The sequence below is a fragment of the Magnolia sinica genome, chromosome 16, assembly GCF_029962835.1.
Source record: "Magnolia sinica isolate HGM2019 chromosome 16, MsV1, whole genome shotgun sequence".
Classification (NCBI taxonomy): Eukaryota; Viridiplantae; Streptophyta; class Magnoliopsida; order Magnoliales; family Magnoliaceae; genus Magnolia; species Magnolia sinica.
Window position 1 is genome coordinate 37,222,562 of NC_080588.1, and position 11,495 is coordinate 37,234,056.

The window sequence follows — 11,495 nt, forward strand, 5'->3', positions numbered from 1 at the left end:
AGGACAATGTAGATTTTTGTGGGGGTGTGGGGATTAGGTAACCTAATCAATGCTTTTCTTAGTTTAGAGCAAAAAAATTTTGAAATTTTTTTCAATATTTTGAGTTGAATTCTATTTGGAAGGCAAGAAATTGTGTAATTAAGAATGATTGGAGTATGATGAGATGAGAGATTGGATTTTAAATTGTTGGAGCTTGATCATCTAAGTAAAATATCACTCACAGTTCTTACATTTGAATTGATTAAGAAAAAACTTGAATATCATGTTAATCTAAACCACAAGACACGTTCAATTTGCTTTCGTAGAGCGTGCTTGAGTTTCTAATAGTTAGTATGTGGATCATTGTTAGATATTGAGAATTTAGTCTGAAGAATTCTGTCCACCTTAAGAGATGAAAAATCGGTTAAAAAATAGGGGATCGACAAATAGGTCATAAAGAATGAAGAATGACAACATCTTTGAGGGGAATGAAAAATATCTTTGAAAAGGATGTAATGTCTGAAGAAGAGAAAAAATAATGGTGACCATCGATATAAAATCAAAAACTAGAAAAAGAATGAACAAGGGGATAGGTTTAGAATCAGTACTTGAGTTTTGAATTAATCTTAACATGATGAACATGGCTAACATTACGAAACAAAAGTAGTTTTCTGAGAAGTAAATTGATTATCACCAAGCACATTGGAAAACTTGATATTTGAACTTCCATTCTAATTTAATTGATAAAGAACCTACTTGATTAATTGCCTAGTTGATTTGGCTCTAAGTTTTCAAAGATCCCACTATCTCACTTAATGCTACTCATTCATACTTGATTGCATAAAAGATTATTTTCTGGAAAAGGTTTTGAACTTGAGATTGATGATTATTTTTCACATATTTTGCTTGGGACTAGCAAAATGCTGGTTGGGGGTTGTGACGAGGGTCAAATATTGTATATTATCCCCCATTTATTTCTTTGTTTTACAAACATAATATGGCTTAATGGTATATTTTATATGTATTTGTGTTGCCAGGTGAATTTAAGGGCTTAGATTGAAAAGAATGCTAAAAGCATGGATTTAGTGCTCGAAAGTCACCAAAGCAAAGAAGGGATCTTTGGTGACCAAGATTGAAGATTTCAAGACTCCAAGATCCAAGAAAACCAAGTGGAGAAGGAAGGAAGTCGAAAGAACGAGCGAAGAAATCACAAAGACTGTGTCATTGAGAACTGTTCGATGACATCGAAGATCTGTTCGATGACATCGAACGCTGGTCGATGACATCGAATTTATGAGGGAAAAGTCGAGTTAGTTGCTGGACATATTAGGTGCTTTTCTTGATCAATTGAAGACATGTTCGATAACTCGAAGGAAGATGCTCGATGACATCGAAGACTGCTTGATGGCTTTGAATTTATTGAAGAAATTGAAGCAACTCGCTGGACTGTTTTGGACACATTCTCGATGAATCAAAGACATATTCGATGGATTGAAGCTTCACTCGATGACATCGAAGGATGGTTCGATGACACGGAGACTTACACAGTGCGAAAGAAGAAAAGGTGCGACTTTCGGATTTAAACCCCTTCGATGACATCGAATGGTGTTCGATGGCATCGAAGGCGTTACACGGACTATGTAAATTTGATCTAGTTTTGCGATTTTGAGGAACTTTTCCTATAAATAGGGGTTTCTAGGCACTTTCTAGGATCTAGGGTTTGGAGAAGCAGAGCAAAAGGGTGGAGCCGATTTCTAAGAGTTCTTCTTCCCTTCTCCTTAGTTTTTAATGCTTTCTTCTAGGGTTTTTAATCTAATCATGTCTATGGTTGGCTAGATCCCTTAGCTAGGGCTAAGGGGTGAAGCTTGTAGCATGGTTGGGACGTTTTTCTTATTTGATTCTTGTTATTGTTGAACTCCTTTGATTATAGTTTGATATTTATGGAATACTTTTATTGTTTAATGGTTTATTGTGACTGAAATCACAATGGATCTGCAATAGCTTGAAGTATTTTTTTTTTCTATTTGGAATTTGTGTAAATAGGAAATCCTGTTGTTCTCCATCGTCCCTTGGGCATGGCTGAGTGATGGAATCCCTTCTATTCTTTACACTTCTCCCATGTTGGTTATTGGATTGGTATATCCTGTTGTCTACCATTGTCTTCATGGCATGGTTAGGTGATGGAATCACTTCCAATCTTCACAACTTTCATCTGTTGAGAATTAGGTCAATGAAAGTTCAGATATGAGTTTATTGAATATCTTCCAATGGGATAGGATAGGACTCCAATTCCAATTCTTTTCTGACTGCCTTGAATTAAATAAAGAAACATCATAATAGCTGCAAGTGGATCCTTGGAAACCCTAGATTCCTGCCTTTGAATTTCTTAAGTTTTTCATTAAATCTCTCACAATTACTCTCTATACTTTCCTGATTTGGGTTAGATCTTCTCTGCGTTTTGATTCTAATTACTTTCAGAATAGACACATAAGATTATTCCTCGTAGATTCAACCTCGATCTCACTGAGATTATTACTACATCGCGACCCTGCACTTGGGGTTGTGAACATTGAACATAGTGATGTCAATTTAGTAGTGAGACCACTACTGTCAAGTTTAGTAACTAGTTGTCGTCCTTCTATGCTTGCTTCTTGAATCTTGTGCATGTTCTTTTGAGTTTGCTTTTAGGCTGATTGTCCTTCTTATGTGAGAATTTGTTCTGCAACTGTATGTTTAGTTGCATGCATATCTATCTTTTAAGCAGGTTAAGGCTTATGAGGCATCTTATTGTAGATACTTGCTTAATGACCCCGATGCCTTTAAATGGTGCCTCAGCGAGTGGCTGCTTCATTAGACTACTGGTGTTCCATCCATGCCATTCTCTCCTCCACCTGAGCCAGATCATAATGATTAGATTCTCGAGGATGCACGTGCTGGTCTTCCTGTGTATCGTTTTGTGATCTCGGATCTGAACTATGATATGTGGTACTGTCAGTTTGGTCAGGGGCCTATTCTTTTAACACTTTATGATGCTTGTGAGAGCCATCATTATGCCGGTGGTTTTGTGACTTCATTGTTGATGGACTAGCATTGTCAGCAACAACAGGAAAGGGAGATGATGATGATTATGTAGGTGACCTGTGATACTTCTCTTGTTTGTATTTTCAGCTTTTAGCTTTTGCTTGGGTAGCCTAGACCATCTTGTAAGGCTTGAATGTATCGATAATAGCCCTTTACTAATGAATTATACCCCTTCGCTTCACCACCGGATCTTCTTGATGTCTTTTCCTTGTGACTTGATGCTTAAAAATGGCTTGAATGTTCTTGAATGGCTCAGATCATGTTTTGATGGCTTTGATTGCATGGTGGACTTTGATTTGAGGGATGGGGCATTTGTCTAGCCCTCTTAGATGCTTCGGATCATGGTTCAGGTGCCTTTTATCAGTTTAGAATGCATTTTCTTTGTATCTAATAGTTTAGATCACCAACGGCATATTCTGACTAATGGTGGGCAACTTTTGAGCTTGACAACACATTTTTGGGGCAGATTCTTCATATTCGTGGACTTTAGGAAGGATTTGGACGATTTAGATTGCATTTCGACGAATCTGGACCATTTCGGAAGTACCAGCGATTGCTTGTGTGCTGTTCACTAATGTAGCACTGTCATTTCACCTACCATGGGGCCCATCGACCAATCCTGTGAAGATAGGGACAAAACTGCAGGATAAGCGGTACCCTGGGTGCTCTTGTCTCCTCGTACTCGAGTTGCTTTAGCTCACTCTGTTTCGAACTGTCCAAACATTTTTTATGTCATCCCCTTTGTCTCCTCTGGATTATGGTGCGTTGACATTCAATGATGTCTCTTACTTTGTCCATTTCCTTCCTTTCTTTGTCTCTTGTTTTACTTGCTTCTTCTTATTTTTGGATTGGGAGCTTTAGGACTGGGTTCAAAGAGGTTCTTCCTACCCACGATGATGTCCCCACCTATCTTAATGGGTTAGATATGTTTGGTGATAGCTTTTTTCCCTATTTTAGTGGGAATATTGATGGTATCATTGATGGTAGTTGGGGTAGCAATGAATGCTCCCATTGATGATGGTGTTGCTTGAAATTCAAATTCTGACATGGCATTCATGAATGGAAGGTTGAATGGTGGAGATGAACTTGAAAGGGGAGCCATTGGTGCAACTATGGGCTTGTTAAAAGGAGATGTGGCTTTTGATGGTGGAGATTATGCCATGGTTAACGTGGAGGGGCTGACCTTCTCCTTCGATGATTGGGATGGCACGGATGTTGTATCTGATAGTTTAGATAATCATTTTAACAGAGTGGATGAGTGATTTGACCACCCAATTGGCTTGGATACGATGATTGATAGTGGGGATCGTGTCTCTTTGCTTCTTGATGGTACAGATGGTCAGATGGTCCCCTTGTATGTGAAATTGTGGTAGAACCGCTTTACTAGAAGTATGAAAGTATGTCCAAGTGTCTTAGAGGGGGAGTGAATAGGACTTTTCAAAAATTATTTTCCTATAACAACAAACAATGCTTACTTTAATCAATATGAGTAAGGCAAAGTAACTCTATGGCTTCCAAGCCAATAGAGGATTCAAACACATAGGCTTACACAAGATTTACATGTAAAGAGACAAGCCTATAAGGATAGTCTATGTGATAGTGTGTGTGATGTGATTCCTATCAAAACTTATGTATTCACTAAATCATGCATCATAATAATCATTTCATAAAAATAAGTATAATTAGAATAATGCGCAAAAAAAAAATCCCAAACACAATCATATATAGTGGTTCGGCTACTTGCCTACTCCACTCCTGGTAGATGCACTCTCTCCTAGAATGTACTGGATTTCACTATCCAATGGTTTTAAATCAAGTTAACCATGAACCTTCACAACCTACACAAGGTTAACTAAGGGACCTACACAAGGTTATCTTAGGGGCCTACACAAGGCAATGAGTCCTACACAAGGACACAACTAGGAGCCTACACAAGGCAACCTATGGCTACACATGGCAACACATCATTCACAAAGACAACACTTCTTACACAAGGACAATGTATTCTCCCGTCAGAGTCCTACAAAGAGGTCTTGGCGAGTTTGTCACTCAAACTTTGAATCCCAATCCTACATAAGGGCTTTAGACTCAATGGACTCCTTATACTTACAAATAAGTGAGTGAGTCCCTTTCTCACACAATATGAAGATGATCTTCAACATTGATGAAGAGTCTTCAACTCCCTTGAACCGCAACCGCTTTTGATGCTTCAATAAATGCTCCGAAGTTATGAGGTTTAGGGTTTGGTTGTTCTTCTCTATTTAGATGATATGATTTAAACACATAGAGAAGATTCTCATGAGCTATGCATTTAAGAGTTCTAACACAAATATTTTCCTATGATGAGTGCTGTTGGAAACTTATTGAATGCTAGAGTTCATAATTCAAACCAAGCAATGAAGATGTTGAGTAAATGCTTATGCCAAAGATTGAATGATGAACTCTAATGGGAAAGAGGGAATGAGGAAGAGGGTATTAACTCTTGAAGCAACTCTCTCAAACTCTCTTAAATTCTAGCTCATTTTACAAGAAGCAAGCCATGTGTATTTAAAAAGTTGAAATCCTAACAGTAAAAAAAAGGGCAAAAATTTGACATTGTCAATGCCATCGAAGGGTATTCGATGTTATCGAGATTTGAATTTCAATTTCTTACACCAGATATTTAGTTGGGTGCAGGAAAAATTCTATCTGATCTCATCGAGCATCCTTCAATGTCATCGATGTGCACTTCAATGCCATCGAGGGATGTCTTGATGCCATTATGATTCCTTTTTGAAAAATTCACAAATGTTGCTGCACAGTTTTGTCCCTTGTTCGATGCCATCGATCAGACCTTCAATTCATCGAGATTTAAATTTCAATGACATCGAAAGGTCTTCAATGTGCTCGAAGAAAATTAGATTTTCCTTAAAATCTTGCTGGACAAACTGGAGTTAGTTTCAATGCAATTGAGCAGTCTTCGATGCGATCGATAACTTACTCTCGATGCCATCGAAAAGGGTTCGATTACATCGAGGAGCACTTAGAGTATATTTGGATTTTGGAAGAAGTAAGCCCAAGGTCGATGCAATCAAAATGTGTTTGATGGCATTGAACAACATTCGATGTAATCGACAATTCCCAACATGTTTTCATTTTTTTGCTTGATAATATGGACATGTATTCGATGCAATCGAACGATGTTCAATGGCAATGAAGATGTCCTCAATTGCAGCTCGATGCAATCGACGTGGCCTATGTTTTACCTGTTTGCTTTATACTCTCTTCAATAATCAAAGTGATAGCAACTCGAACTTACCAGAAGATTTTTGAAGTAGTTTAGGGTAAGTTAGGTTCTTATGGGGGCATATACCTGTTAGGGTTTGTTTTGGGTTTGATGAGGCTTAGTTTACCCCTTAAGCACGATTGTATGTCTTCCTTTGATGAGTCTAGGGCTTGATGTCTTCAACTTAGGGCTCACTTGACCGATAGACTCAACACTTACGTATATTGACAAACAAGGGCACTTTCAATCTCCCCCTTTGTAAATTACAAGACAAAACAACTAACAAACCCTAGATATTATAAATAACTCAAGATATTATACAAATTTCCCTAAAAAAAACTTAATACGTCTTGAGTGCTTTCAACTCTCCCTTTGTTCATGCTCCCCCTAAGTTCCTGTATTAAGATTTGTAAAACAAAAAACACAACAAACTCGGGAGTATGGTTCTCGCCCCTTTTGTCAGTCATTGGCAAAGGGTAATAAAGGTAAGAGATAGGCCACGATAACTAAAGTATGGAATTTTACCAATCGTATTCAAAAGAGGGAGAAAAAGAATCACACAAGTTCATAGGATAAGGAGTATAAAGTAAGAACTTAATGTGAAAGTTGCATATCATGGAATTATGTTTACAACCCCCAGTATAGGGTCGCGATGTACTAATAACTCATGAGAACGAGGTCGAATCCACAGGGACTAAACTTGTACATATTCTGAAAAGAATTAGAACTTGAACTAGAAGAAGATCTAAATTTGAATTATGGTATAAAAGAGAGTAACTGTGAATATGGTTAAACTATCAATTAAAGGTGAGAACTAAGGTGCCAATGATCCACTTGTAGGTATCAAGATGCTACCTTACTTGATTCAAGGAACACAATTGGAATTGGAGTCATATCCTATCCAATTGGAAGATAAAGTAATTTAAATAAAATCTAAACTTTTCATTGATCTAATTCTCATTGGGGGAGAATTGTGATGATTGGAAGGGATTCCATTACCTTACCATGCTTAGGAGACGATGGTGAACAGTGTGATTTACCAATCTCACTATCTCAAAACAAGAAAATAGGATATCCAAAGCTATCACAACATCTATTGTAATTTGAGTCACAATAATTCATAGAAAATTAAAAATATTCTCTTAATATCAAACTAGAAATCAATGAAGTTCAATAAGAATAAGAATCAAAGAAAAATAAACATCCAAACATGTTACCAGCTTCACCTCTTAACCCGAGCTAAGAGGTTTAGCTAACCATAGACATGATTGAAACCAAATCTCTTAAATAAAGCATGAAAAATAAACTAGGGAAGAAGAAAAACTCTTTGGTGGCTGCTCCACCCTTGTGTATGCTCCTTGAGACCTTTCCAAATCCTAGAAGATGCTTTGGAGCATCATAAGGAGTCCAATTTATAGTTGTGGAACTACAACTTTTGTATCAAGTTGGAAAAATCTAGAAACTGCCTCAAATTTGCGTACTCTGCGCAGTTTCCCAAAATATGCTTTGAGTTTAAACCGCCTCAAATTTATGCACTCTGTGCAGCTTCTGAAAATAAACTCGGAGTTTCAGAATATAATTTTTCAGGACAATTTCAGGATTCATTTTCTTCACTTCAAATATTTGATTCTCTTCATTCCTCACTTAGTTTTCTTGGATCTTTGGCATGTGAATTCTTCATTAATGACTTCCAAATCTCCAAATCTTCATTTAGTAATCTTTTGAGCATAAATCTTCCTTTTGACATAAATTTCACCTTCAAGCTCTCGAAATCACCTCGTACATGAAAACGTGGATAATTAAATCAATTAAGCGTTATCATGTTTATAAAACCAAGGTATAAATAGGGAAAAATATGTAATATTTCACACTTAACACACCCTCCAACTAACATTTTGCTAGTCCAGAGCAAAACATACGTGAAGTGATCTTGAATCTTCAATGTTCAAATCACTTTCAGAAAACAATCTTTTATGTAATCAAGTATGAATGAGTACAATCTAAAGAAGCAAGAGTGCAATTTGAAAAACCTATAGGTGAATCACGCGTGCAATCAATCAAAAAGTTTCTTTATCAATCATTTAAGAGCATAAGTTCATATATCAAAATTTTCCATTGTGCTTAGTGAATTCTATTTACTTTCCATAACATACTACTATTTCATAATATTACCCATGCTCATCACCTCAAGTTTTATTCAATAATCAAGTACTGATTCCGAACTTATCACATTTTCCTTCTTTTTCCAGTTTTGATTTTATATCGACAGTCTCTTTTATTTATTCATTCTTTTTAGACTTTTCATTCATTTCCAGTCTTTTCATCATACATGACTTTTTTGTCGATCTCTCTATTTTTTAACTAATTCTTTTCATCTTGTTAAGGAGGATAAAATTCTCCAGACTTAATTCTCAATATCTTTCAATGATATACATACTAACAATAAATTTTTTTAGTACTATTCACAGAAAGCAAATTGAATGTGTCTTGTGATTTAGATTAACATGATATTTAAACTTCCTTTTCATCAATTAAATGCAAGAATTTAGATGATAGTCTACTCGGTTGATCGAACTCCAGCAATTCAAAGTTCAATCTCCATCTTATCATCATACTCAAAGCATTCTTAATTCCACAAATTATCATTTCCTAAACATGTTTTTAGCTTGAAAAATTGAAAATTTTCACAATTTTTGCTCAAAATTAATAAAACACTGATTATTTTACCTAATCCATACCCCCAACCTAAAACCTATATTGTCCTCAATGTAAAAGATATGAGCATGCAATGCAAATGAGACAACAAAAAGAAATGGGAAGTGATGGGAAGATAATACCTGAAGAAGGAGAATTAAAGTTTTTTCAAAGTTCTTAACATGTAAATGGGTTAGCACAAAGACTAAAAAAACTGAAATCAAACTATCCTAATCCTAAATTTTATTAAAGCAATAAACCTACCTATACGTCCATCAAACTAGGAGGTCAATCCCGGTACACAGGATCTGTCAGAGGCATGAACATGTCCTCTAAATCAAACTTCTCAATAAATGGCTTGAGATAATGTCCATTCACTTTGAAAACATTGCCATTTGTCAGATTCTTTATCTCAATAACCCAATGAAGATATATAATTAGTAACAGTGAAAGGGCCGGTCCAACGAGATCGAAGTTTTTCTGAAAAAAATGTAACTGCAAATTATACAGAAGGACTTTTTGACCGGTTATGAATGATTTCTAAAGGATGTTCCTGTCATGGAACACCTGTTCACTACCCCAAGTGTAGGGTCGCGATGTAGTAATAATCTCGGTGAGATCGAGGTCTAATCCAAATGGACTAATCTTGTACGTTTTTGAAAGTAACTTGAACTAGAACTAGAGAAAAATATAAACTATCTGAAATAAGGAACGGATGAGATAACGGTGTTCACACTCAGGGACTTATTGATGGTGCACAATGAGTCCCTGAATGACTCATATGATGCAGGAAGAGAATTCAACAACATACATGCCTGGTCTTCATCTTTGACCACTTCCTCCATGTGTAACAACTTGCAAATCAATTTATTAAAACTACCGATGTGGGCCTCCACATCTCGACCCTTTGCCATTCTGAAGTTGAACAACTACAACTTTAAGTGTAGGCGATTCTCAGTGGACATTTTAGCATAAAAGTCCTCTAACTTTGCCCACAAACTTACTCCGATTTTCTACCTCAAGACATTGCGGAGGACCTCATCCGTGAGACATAAACGGATAGAGGATAAAGCATTTTTTTCAAGAGTATTCCAGTCTTCGTCACTTATAAACGGTGGTCGCTCCTCAAGAGCCCTATCTTCACCTTACTTAGTTAAAAGGCTAATCATCTTAACCTTCTATAACTTAAAATTATTTTTCCCTGAGTACTTCTCAATATCATACTTAGTGTTTCCCATTGAGACTAATCCTTCATATTTAAGCCTGCGCCCCAACGTTATCTCTGATACCACTTGTTGGGGATCGCAGAAGCACACAGAGATGAATCTAGGATATCAATCCAATAACACAAAGCAAACACAGAGAACAAAGGTATTTTAAAGTGGAAAAACCCTTTTGAGAAAAAAAATCACGACACAAAGCGATAGATGATCACTATGAAAGAAGAAATTACCAAGAGCAAAAGCTTACCTAATTCGAACAAGCTTGAATCTCACACTTACTACAACCCTTTAAAACCCTAAGATGATTTAGAAACACTTAGAATACCTCCCAATCCCGTTTACACCCATATATATAGCCTTGGAAAGAATCCCAAATGAAATCGGAAACAAATCCCGTAATTTTGCAGTTTTGCGAAAAATCTGTCAATGTCATCAAAGCCCTGTCGATGGCATCAAAGCCCTGTCAATGGTATCAAACTAACACCTCAACTATCCAGAGACAAAACATGATTTTCCAAAAATTCTCAATGGCATCGAACACTTATCGATGGCATTGAAAAAGTGCACAGTTAGTCCAACAACTAACTGAAGAAAATCCAAAAGACATAGATGGGATCGAGAACTATTTGATGTCATCGAAGGTAACATTGAACAGAGTGTCGATGGCATCAACAGACCCAGTAACAGACTTGATTTAAGACATCTATTACAACACAAATACCTGCTTTCCATTATGTTAATCAAGAGGGGCTCATTGTCCATTGATCCAATAACTATTATTATGACCCCATGGTGAGATTTAAGTTGTCCATCAACCCCATCCTTTTATACTCCCTGGCTCAAATTGGTGGGATCATTAGGTGGGCCATGCATGAATGTATGACTTGTGATTATGATATACCAAAAATCACGGTCCAGCAAGCCATGCATCCAGGAAGAATTTGGAGTGTGGATTTTTTCTTCCAATCATTCATGCATTTTGAACAAGTTTAACATGCCTAATGAATCAATTAATCAATCTTTGACATATCTGTCATCCAACTTGATCACTAAAATGTGTTTCATCCCCTCATATCAGGCCCCTAATGTAGCAGATATGTAGAATAAAGAGAAGAAATCACCATATTATTCTTAAGAATAGCCCTTAAATTTATAAGGAGAAATATCTAGGATAAGAAATAAATTGATATTATTGATGAAAATCTTGCTTATAATTAATATATCCAATGTGCTTATACCTTAATTTGACTTGA